At 34.7% G+C, this 12010-nt stretch overlaps 1 protein-coding gene across 16 annotated transcripts in view; it reads left to right on the top strand.

Moving 5' to 3' along the window:
* Positions 1-12010, top strand: part of LOC145263650 (5-hydroxytryptamine receptor-like) — a 1538699-nt gene that overhangs the window by 1354248 nt on the left and 172441 nt on the right. For 15 of the 16 annotated variants that reach the window (XM_080120518.1, XM_080120520.1, XM_080120516.1 and 12 more), the window contains one exon: positions 10306-10374. The exons of the other annotated variant lie outside the window; for it this stretch is intronic. The gene's annotated coding sequence lies outside the window, so the exon portion shown is untranslated. The remainder of the gene's footprint in view (positions 1-10305; positions 10375-12010) is intronic. 16 annotated transcript variants of the gene reach the window in all.

The following is a 12010-nucleotide window of genomic DNA, read 5'->3' as shown; positions in this document are numbered from 1 at the left end:
TTTGTATCGATGATAATGAAAATATGAGAATGTGTAATACTCTTTAATCATTATTCAGACCCGAGCAACATCGGATCCTCTTGCTAGTGTGTATATAGATTTGTATATATACTCCAGTAAGCTGGCGGTTCTTAGTTTAAGAAAATCGATTTAATCAGTCCCCTACATATGTTAAACTAGGTTTTCTTATACGAGACGATAACACAAATTTGCTTCATGCAATATCCTATAGTGGCGATGTGGTAATTGGATATTATCAAATATCGTATCCGATGTTCGTTATCTCTGTTTGACAGCGAAAACAATAATTATTAATTGCACTTTCCAGTGTATGAAGATTTATGTATGGCATTAGGCAACGCACTTGTTCTGGGTTTTCACTGGATTACGAACTCATAGCACACGCGTGATAAGCTTTAATGGAACCTCTTTTTATCCTGAAGTGACGGAATTAGGTAAGGTGTATTAGCACGTAGCTTTTTAATGAACAAATTAGCTTTCGAAAAAATTCGTTGAGATGCGAATTGATTCCTTACAATATGCTTGGGCTATTATTCTAACCTTTGCTGCTCAAGATACATTTGCAAGTGTAGAGAAAAACCTCAAGTGTAAATAGTGATTATAGTGATAGAGATAAGTATACAATTTACAGTTTTACAACATATATATATATATATATATATATATATATATATATATATATATATATATATATGCATATGGTTCGACAAAAAGTAAGTCCGCACTTGTAAGTTTTTCAAAACCTGCAAATTTAAACTAAATTTGCTGTTACTGTTTAAACAACCTATACCTCATTTGATTCGCCTTTTATTTATCTATAATTTTACCTGTTCATATTTGACATTTGATTGAAATATTCTAATGTTCACGTCAATAAAAAAAATAATTTCAAATTGAGGAGGCAGAAAAAAAGTCCGAAGCAACAAATTCGCTTAAAACCAGCTAAAATTGTCGCCCTTAAACCAGTTTAAAATAGTAACCAACACAAAACACCGCCTCTCTAATCGTAATTGTTGCTCTTCTATGTTACACAACGTAACGTTTAGTCCATATGCCACTGTTTTCTTTTAGTGATCGTTAGTAGCTCATTAAGCTCCACCTTTCTAGTTTATCCAATCGAGAAATCGGCCGCAGAATGACATGTGATGAGAAAACAGTACGAAAGATTGTACGAAAGCATAAGAACACCGACAGTGTTCGTGACGTCCCTAAATCTTGTCGTACAAGAGTTAATTCTAACAGGGAAGACAATGCTATTACGATCCGCAGCCTAAGAAACAGATTCGAAACGGCTTCCCAAACCCAACAACAGAGCAATCTTTTAAAAAAGTGTTCATTTTCCAATGGCAAGAACATATTAAAGGAATTTAATTTGCGAGGATATGTTGCAAGACGCAAGCCAATGATTCTGTAACGGACAGAAAGCGCCGTCTAGACTTCGTCAGATGAAATGAAGATCATGACTTTTCATATTGGGAAAAGTGCTTTTAGCGACGAAAGAAAGGTAAATAGGCTATGCAATGATTGTAGGCAGTACGTCTGTCGGGGGAAAGACGAAGAATTTAATCCTAGGTGCTCAGTTTCAACGCTCAAGGTGGTGGAGGTTCAGTTTTGGTGTGGCGGGCCTTATTAATTCCGATGTTCTATGGCCTATAGTTTGCTTGCAAGGTCGAATTAATTCAATCAAGTACATTAATATGTTTACTGAGCATTTTCTACCCTACTTTGCTCGGAATTTGGATGATAACCTCACCTACATGTAGGATAATTCTGCAATTCACACAGCTTGTCATATCAAGAGGTTCATAGAAGAGTATGATATTCTGTGTTTGGATTGGCCTGCACAATCTCCAGACCTCAATCCCATCGAAAACGTATAGCCTAGCATCAAGCAACAACGAGGCAATGACAAAATTTTAAATTCGGAAGAACTTTGGACAAGAATTAAAGAAAAGTGGGGTCCCCCTTCCCCGGAGTATTGCTTCAATGTAATTCAAGGAATTCCAAAAGATTGCAGATTGGTTAATTGTAGAAGAGCTATGCTGCAAAATATTAACTAGTTCATTGTGTTTCTGTGGTATTTGTGTTGCATTCATGTCCTAAAGTTACATTTAAAAAAAAAAAGAGTTTCCATTTTACGGAATTATTTTTTCTTCCTGAATTTTAAATTATTTTTTTTTTTAATTGACGTGAACACTAGGATATTTAAATTAAAAGACAAATACGAACAGGTAAAATTATTGAAGAATAAAAGGCTAATTAAATAAGGTATAGTTTCTTTAGCGGTTAGAATAAATTTCGCTAAAATTTGAAGGTTTGAAAAAAATTACAAGTGCGGACCTTCTTTTTTCGCGCCCATATATATCTATATATATATATATATATATATATATATATATATATATATAAGTATTGAATACGACAGAGTTGGGGGTTTTCCGATTGTTCTGGATATCTTTTCCATTCGCCGAGCGGTCTTTTTTAATTTTAGTTGGTGTAGGTATCGAATGGCGGCAAAATCTTGTTGTTTGGCCATATTTATCTCAAGCGGTTTTTATCTATTATCATCAAGAGCGATTGTTGTTGTTATCGTTTTCTATTTTCTCATCTTTTAGGCTTAATGTATTTTTAATCGAGTAAAATCGGAAATAGAATAACTCTGTCGTGTTCAATCACACATGGTTGAATAATGACTTGCTGGCAAAATACACACACACACACACACACATATATATATATATATATATATATATATATATATATATATATATATATACTGTGAATTCGTAAGAGCAATTTGATGCAGTGATTGTAGGTGATTAAATGATTTACTGGTTTTAGTTTTCCAACGAATGATAAAAATATATAAAAATCCAATACATATGCATATAATTAGATTCATACTCGGCAGGTCAACCTCTGTTGTTTAACCTTTTCGTTGTGGCTACCTACGTTTAATCTAATCTCCCGTTGTTTAAACTTAGTGCATAATAATTTATGTAGCGCATTAGATTACTATGGTGAGATGGACAAGCTTGGAACCAGGATTCAAATATTATTACTGGTAGGTTTTATGCGTCGCCGTCTTCTCAATATCTTCACCGTTTTTTTTTGCATAGTTCGGAATCATAAATAAAGATGGCCTCACACAATAAAAATAGTGTCATCGATGATTCTGCCGTCAACGATTCAGGATGACGTTATATTATACGAATTGATCCAAGCTTAGATCTTGTTTCCATTTTTTACCCCAATGCAACTTTGATGTAGGGGCTAGTATCGGGGGCAGTAGTTGTTGCGATACTATATAGGGAGTCGAGCATCAATATGTCTATTATTGTTATACTTGAACTTCTACATGTCAGTACATTTGCGAAAGCAGAAACCCGAAAGTAAGTTCCAAACTCCAGCAGTTCTGGGGAAAAAACTACTAGAGCAGAAGGCTTTCTCATATGTAGGGATCTCTACTGTGTAGGGGTGGTACGTGGCTGCTTGTCGAGTTTGTCGGGGGTATTTACGTAAAGACAGTACAAGAACTTGTAGTTCATCAGAGCACTCACCATTAAAATACTTGTAAAACAAGCATGGAGATGCAATATTTCCTCGATGGGACAGTGGGTGAAGCTTGGATGACAGTAAATGACTTATCAGGGTCACGACTCTCTTTTGACCCCTGTAAAGGAGCAGTCCAAATGTTACAATATAAATCCATACATGAGAGAATGGTGGCCTTGCAGAGGTGCAGGATAAGTTCTGGCGTAACTTTCTAGCACGGTAGAAAGAGCCAACCGTCCTGTTCTCACTGTATCTGTTCCGACTCATGTTTATTTCTTAAGTCTTTTATTTATGTCTACATTTTTAGGTGAGCATTTGGCATTCCTATTGTTTATATTTTTCTCCCTATTGTTATTATATCATTAGTTATACTGAAAATGTTTCGTTTAAAGTGGCCGGCGGCTTTCTTTAGGTGAATCATGTCAAACTCGGCAATTCTTATGCCAAACAAGGAAATCTGCATGTAACTTTGTATGGAACACCTTATAATTATTCGGGCGTAACATACGTAAAAATGTTAAAGGATAATGAAAAAAAAATACTCATCCGAAAAAGAGATAATTGAATATTGCTACCCACATTTTTAAAACAGTCGAACTATATAAAAAAACAACTATAGAAATAAGCCTGGATATAATGTAATCGATGAATGGAAATACATTGAGAAAATATTGCTGCTTTCGTTCTAGCATTTGTAAAAATTGTTGCAAGTTTCGACATAAATTTCTGCAAGACAAATATAGAAAGATACAAGATCTAAAGAAAAACCAGACCAAAATTTACGTAAATAGTCAAGCTATATTTAATAATACAGTTAAATTATAGTTGACACTGGATCTTGTCTTTCAATTATAAGTTTGAATATGTTAAAGTTAAAAAAAAACAAACAAACTTTTTTTTTTTTTTTTTACACAGTGATCACCACTTATCAAGGCCCGGAAGCCACTCAGGGATAAGGGTTATTGCAAGTACATAAAGTTAGTGAGGAGATTTGCTGAAGTGTTTACTTAAGGGGGCGGTTCATTAGGAATTTGTTAACATTGAACTTGAAGACATCCAAATTGTAGTCCTGAGGGAAGCAGGCAGACGGAACAGAGTTCCACAGGCGTGCAGTTCTAAGAAAGAAGCTTTGTTCATGGAATCCGCGTTTTGATTTAGGCACATATATAGAGTGGGGGAAATTTTTCATAGTGGATTCAGCTAGACGGGTGTTTTTCGTGAAACATTGGCGAGGGGGGGCCAGAGATTGGAGTTCAGACGAGCATCTGCCATGGAAATAACGATAAAACAAGGACAGGCTCGCAACGTCTCTTCTGTGGGAGAGAGGTTGCAGGGTAGAAAAAGGGCATCCCCCACTAAGCCACGAAGTCTATTTTGTACTCTGTATTTGTATTTGAACACAACACAAAATTCTGCTCGCATTGTAGCTAGCAATAAAATTAATTTTATCGACAATTATTTTTACGCGTATATCTGTCTGGGAAAAATCAGAAAGTAAGTATTTTAACACTGAGGATTCCCGAGAATTTATTGTGGGCAGACTTTTGGAACGTAACAATCAACATTGTTAATCAGAAAATGTGCAAGTTGAAAAAAGTTCAAGAGACGAAAACTAATAAATCCCTTTGAAATCAAGTTCTTTAGGAATAACAATCAAAGGCTTATGAAATAATGTGTTTAGATTAAATCAGAAAATATTATGGGTGCTATAAAAGAAGAAACCAGAAAATTAAAGAAAAATAATAAAAAAAACCATCAAAATCAGTTTTAAAAACTTCACTCAGACAAAACTAGCGTCACACCAGCTGTAGAGTAAAAGTCGATTTACGTTACTTTTAAGACCAACTCCAGAATCCGACGGTCTGCTAGTAAAAACATATTAACTACCCACTAACTATCGACCTAAAGCAGAAAAAATATTCACAGTTTCTTCAAGTACAAAAAGGTTTGCGGATGTTGTAGGGACTCACCCATACACATGATATAAAGTGTTTCGAAGTGTATGAATATTCCGAGAGAGATTCATTCTGGGTGCGTATATATTTTCTCGTACGACAGTCAGGGTTTCGATTTCGACAATCAGTTCGACAGAAACTATCATTTTTGTTACCTTTTTGCTGTCGAATTAATGCAAATGCCCTGGGTATCAAAGGAAGTATACCCTTTCAGACCTTGCCTCTCGACTTTCGACTGAAGCAGGTTAACTTTTTATTGTTTATGCGACCTGGATGGGGAATACCGACGGGCTACTCAGACTTAATTTTGCAGGGTCAGAGTGTTCTTCTATTGAGGGCACTGTCTAATTTATTCCACGTTCTGACGTTGTCTTATATTCCCTCAGGGTGGAAGAGGTAAATACTGTATGTTCTCTAAATATTATGCACTAGAAGTTCAGTTCAGCTTTGATCGAGTCCTATGTACTGTTAATAACATCATATGTAAGGCAATGCCTTTCTATATAACAAGCTTACTTCACTACCATAGATACAGGTTGGTAGAGACGGCAGAGGTCATTTTTTAAAACTTTGACACCAATTTTGACCCCTTAACATTTATTGTTTTGGGCTCAAATCAAATTGTATGATCCATGTCCAAGTAACGTAAATGTAAAATTTCAAGTATTTAAACCCAAAATTGGCGGACATATTTGTTTGAGCCTTTCAAGAGAAACTCGTTCAACACTGCCCTTTTGGCAGCGAAATGTTCGTCCAAAACCTGATTAAAAAGCTTGCTGCCTTCTGAATACGCTTTATGTAAAATTTAAAAAAAATACATCCAAAATTGGCTTAATAGTTTGCTAGAGATCGCAAAGGTCATATCCTTTAAATTTTAACCCCTTTGGTAGCAAAGTTTTCGATTAGAAAAAAACGATCAAGAAGCTTGCACTATGTCTGAATAACCTTTATATAAAATTTCAAATCGTTACACCAAAAATGGGCTTAGTAATTATTTAGAGACCGCAGAGGGCAATGTTTTTCAACTTTGACCCGAATTATATCCCTTTAACATTTATAGTTTTGGGCTCAAATCAAGTAGTTTAGTTTGTTCCATGTCCAAGTTACCTATATCTAAAATCTCAAGTGTTTAAATTAAAAATTAGCAGAGCTTGGTAGAGTTCTTAAAGGTCAAATCGTTGAACTTTTACCCCGTTAACAGCCAAATTTCTTGCCGAAAACCGATTAAAAGCATTTTCCCAAATATCAAGACACAGTATGTCAGATTTTAGATACATAGATTGCTTACATACTAATTCCCATTTCTAAACCATATTCTTGTCCCAGTCTTTCTTAACGACACTTCCGGGTCACATCTGTAACTGCCCAACATTTTCTACTATACTACGAAACCCGATTTGTGAATTTTTTAGATCAGGATTGATAATTATTATAAGAATTCCTAGCACTATTAAGATTAAGTGTTACTCGCAGAACGTAACCTCCGACCTTCTTTAGCTGAATTTTTTCGAACCCGGAACTGTTTACGTCGAACTCTTGAGACTACAAAAATTTTCGTACGGAAAACTATATTTAATCCACTGAGATTACATGCTCTCGTTCCCTAAGCCATCAATTCAACACAAACGCTCGCAAGTTCGACAGAATGATTCTAGATGTCGACAGAATGATTCTAGGGTTCAACAGAATACTGTTGAAAATATTGTTGATCGGTTGTTTTTGTTTTACGGCATATCAACCCCTTTCAGGTTATTTAATGCCGAATTCAGTTATTAAAAAACAAAAACAAATTAATAGAATATTTTTCAAGTCGGTTTCTATTTAACCCATAATTGGGACGCTAACAGGTACTACCGCTCCGAGTCAGTGGAGCAGACAGCAATTGCAATTAAAGGGAGGTTCCACATTCCCCAAAGCCCGCAAGCTGTGGCCTCATCATCGGGTATGTTATAATAAGGTTATAATCTATGGTCTCCCCCTCGCCAAACTTTCACAAGAAACACTATCAATAATTTCCTTCGGTCTTTATCTGTGCCTGAACCTAAACGTAGATTCCATGCGCAAAGCCTCTTTCTTAGAATTGCGCGCCTATGAAATTGGACCGTGAAAAAACTGTGTAGCTTAGTGTAATTATATAAGCTTTCTATGCGTCTATCTTTTCTCGTGATTTTAAAGTAAGTAGATCAAAATAGATTTGTAGTCCTCAAAATAACTGATAATCTGGAAGGACTAGGTCAAAAGAATATGTTGGTATGCCAAACTTCTCTAACAGGATCCTTATTGATCTTTGGTCGGATGTGCTCTTTTTTTTTGGGGGGGGGGGGCTAATCAAATCCTTTTCAGGCCAACCTGTGTTAAAATATCGCAGACCATTTATTTATGACAATAACGATCTTTTCTATCTATAACTATCGATATATATATATCGACGTGTCTACGAGCTTATAAATTACGTGCTTGTCAAATTCTATAGGTTGTCATGTGAAATATTAATATAGACCATGTCCAATATCCTCTCGTGATGTTTATTTTAAGGTTCCGTTTTCATTTTCAATTATGGGTACATTAAAGCGCTTGCTTGGCAATTATCTCTGAGAGCAATTATAGAGTATGCCTAAGCTTGTCTAGAAGAATTCATATAGTGGGTGGAGGAGTGCAAGAATATATTTTTCAATACATATTAATTCCATAATAACACCATTCTAGTAATTCTAGGAGAAACTGGACTTTATTAAAAAAAAAACACCTGCCAAATATACTCAGTGAATAATTGCACTGAAAAGGACGGTCAGAATCTTTTAAAAAATTAGTTGATCATATTTTTAAGAAAGCGCGTGTATGTTTGGAATCTGGTAAGATGTATCATATCCAGGTTGAAAAATCTAATGAGAAAATTGAGAAAAACATATATAAATATATTAACATATTTAAGTCTACGTATTTGGATTATTCGGAGTATTTTTCGAGATTATTATTCCTACAATGTACTGGTCGATATAACCTGCGACCTTTTTCAGGTGCACATTGTCCCACTCGGGATTCTTTCTGGAGAGCGCCTGACTGATGGCGCGGAAGCGTGTTATAGCCGTGGATTAAATAGAAGATTTCGTTCAGTGCAGATTCCTGACTTTGAAAAATATATACGGTAATGGGATGGCAAGATGATAGCCAAAAGCATGGAGAAAAAGTCATGAAAGTAAAAAAGTCAAGAGCGAAAGAACAAATTGGATTTCAAGAAATGCTAAGCAAATATGTTTTTAACTGAACGAATTCGCTTTCATGCAATAACATATTTCTTGTCAGAAAACCAAGCTGTTATCATTACACCATCAACGCCCTGATCGCCACATGGCATCAATTAAAAAGAATGGCTCTCGTCTTGGGGAGGCCTCATGTGTTGACAAGCTTTTGGGCTTGGCCTTTATTCCTGATCTGAAATGGAACACATACATTAAATCCATTGCCAAGGCCACTGGGGAAAATGGTGGGATCCTTCTATCGATCCAGTAGATATCTCACTGTTGATGCAATTCTCTACCTATATAAGAGGCACGTATTTCCAAGGATGGAGTACTGTTGTCACATCTAGGCAGTAGCTGTTAGAAAGGACTTGTCCCGCCTTGATAGAGTTCAAAATAAACTTCGTAGCCGCGTAGGGGATGCATTTTTTTCTTCCCTGCAACCTCTTTCTCACAGAAGAGATGTTTCGAGTTTGTCTCTGTTTTATCGTGATTTTCATGGCAAGTACTCAGCTGAGATCCAATCTATGGTCTCCCCCCTCGCCAAACTTTCACAAGAAACACTATCAATAATTTCCTGCGGTCTTTATCTGTGCCTGAACCTAAACGTAGATTCAATGCGCAAAGCATCTCTCTTAGAATTGCACGCCTATGAAATTGTTTTCCATTTTACTGCTTTCAAGCTAACTACAATATGATGTCTTCAAGTCTAAGTAAACAAGTTTTTGATGAGCCGTTCGATATAAGTTAATAAATTTACCGAGTTTCCATTACTAACGATTACTTTATTGTCAAATTTCTACTGTACACTCTTTAACCCTTATCCTCGCGTGGGCTCTTCACCTGTATAAGTGATGATGCCTTTGTAAAACAAGAACACACATATCAGTAAAATAATGTGAACGTTTTTTTCTTTTTTAAATTAAAATCCTATATTACAAGAACCACGCCTTATGGTTAATGATAAAAACTTGTATTATGAAATATTTTGTAGACAGTACAGAAGTAGTTGAATGATTAATTCGAGGAACTATTTTAAAGGGTTCATAAAAATTTATTTTTTTATTTTTAGTGTTATAAATAGCAGAATAATAAATACAGTTTTCTTACGCTGACACACTTGATAGCAACATTTCCTCCAAATCAATAAAATTAATGTCAATGTTCAAAATATATTTAGGTAAAACTGTTCGGGACTGGACGACGTTATTCAATTTTCATAATATGTATAATCTTAAATCGATTGCATTAACGACAGCAAATGTCATAATAATCATCATGTTGATCAAACGATTCACCACATCTTCATAAATATATATCTACCCACATTCTTCCTATCTAAACAAAGGTGGGTAGGGCACGCAATAGCCCCGCTCTCATAAAATCTGACCCGTAATGTCCGTTCACTTTCGCATGTTTTGCTCCTAATGCCACATGTGTACAGTAATTACTCTCCCCCATTCACTTACTAACAAGATAGTTTTCACATTTTCTCCTTTTAAAAAATTCTAAGTCTGCTTCTTTGTCTATTTCAGAAAATGAACACCGCTTTCAATATATCTTCGATTTGAGAGTTTCAATACGATCAATTTTTTATGCAGTTGGTAAGTACTATTTTTTTGCTATATTTATTTTTTTAAGATGGAAGGGCATTACATTGGAAATGACTCTTAATAACGAGATTTGCTCCGAAACAAACGAACACGCTTATATATAATATGTATACTCTTTAATAAAAACAATGGACGTGATCTAGAGTCCATAATTGACCATCCATGAACCAAATATCTGCATGCTTCATGCTGAATTTAATAAGGTCATAATTATAAATTAAAGTTTAGAGTTAAAGTAACCCGAGTGAAGAATAATACAAATAACTCATAACTATTAGATAAAACACTATTTTACATTATTATTCTTATTACTTTAACTCTAATCTTTAATTGATAATTATATACGTAACGTAGCTTATATTATCTCATCCTCCTTATATATTTAACACTTACACCTCTCATTTACTAAACAAATTCTAAGATACGAAATTACGGCCAATCTCATAATTCCGCACTTCGACGTATATTTGTGCGCAATATTCCTCACTAATAATTCATTCACATAGTCTTCTCCTCTAAACTTGATTCAAATTATATACCCAACGAAATCTATTATTGATTTTCCACTCAAAAAGATTTAGCATAATCTATAGTGGTCGCATCTGTTTACCATTGACTGGCCGCATCTTTGCCCCCTTAGCCCATCCTACATCTATGACATGCGAAATCACCGTTTAAAAGACAACAATATTTTTGAAACGCAAAATTATAAATCATATTTATATACATATATATATATATACATATATATATATATATATATATATATATATATATATATATATATGTATAAACAAACGTACGGACCATTCCATAAATGTGGAAAGACGTTACCATATGAAATCAATCTCCTAACCAGTAGTGATCACTTCTACTGGGATGCTGGCGTAAGCATAAAACACTAGTCGTTGTCTTAATAAAATAAATTGTGAATAATTTATTTTACAACATTGTATTTACAAAAATCTCTTTAAGAAAATTAATTGTGTTCTTTTTAGAGATTTCAGAAGAAATCATTCAATTTTAACGTTAGTGCAACATTTCTGCTCCCATTTGTTGAATATTCTCTCTTAGTTTTTGCTGTGAATGTCCACCGACATTGCATATTAAGTAATTTATTTTACTTCCATGTATTTGTTAAATGCTGGCTACCTGGAAGAAAAAAGCTACCTTTCGAAAACAAGGATGTCTTAGTAACTGATTCCGAATCTCACGGCCAGCGGCAATTATCATTTCCTGCTAGTCAGGTGACGGTTCCAATATTTTTCCAGACTCCGATACAATTACCTATTCAAGTTCCGATTCTTTTAAAATCCCTACATATTAAACAATAACGTGTTTTTGTATTAGTTAGTTTTTGGATTTTAAGAAAACTGCGTATATGAGGTGGTTAATCTGTCTCACGTTTTTTGTGATTTGCATAAACACAACTGTAATTTGATTGACTCAAACGTTTTCTTTTTCATTGTAACATCTTCATTGCGTACTTGATGTTGCTAGTCTCAGTCTTTTTCCACAAATACTATATTATTTTTTTCCTCAGAATTATATGATCTATGTCTTTTTTCCGTTTTTATCTCCTTCGATTTGTTTGTCTTGATGGCTCTAGCAAGGTACTTTTTAATAC

This window comes from Euprymna scolopes, chromosome 39 (assembly GCF_053919585.1).
Source record: "Euprymna scolopes isolate OS-2025 chromosome 39, ASM5391958v1, whole genome shotgun sequence".
Classification (NCBI taxonomy): domain Eukaryota; kingdom Metazoa; phylum Mollusca; class Cephalopoda; order Sepiida; family Sepiolidae; genus Euprymna; species Euprymna scolopes.
This window is presented reverse-complemented; position numbering and strand designations above follow the sequence as displayed.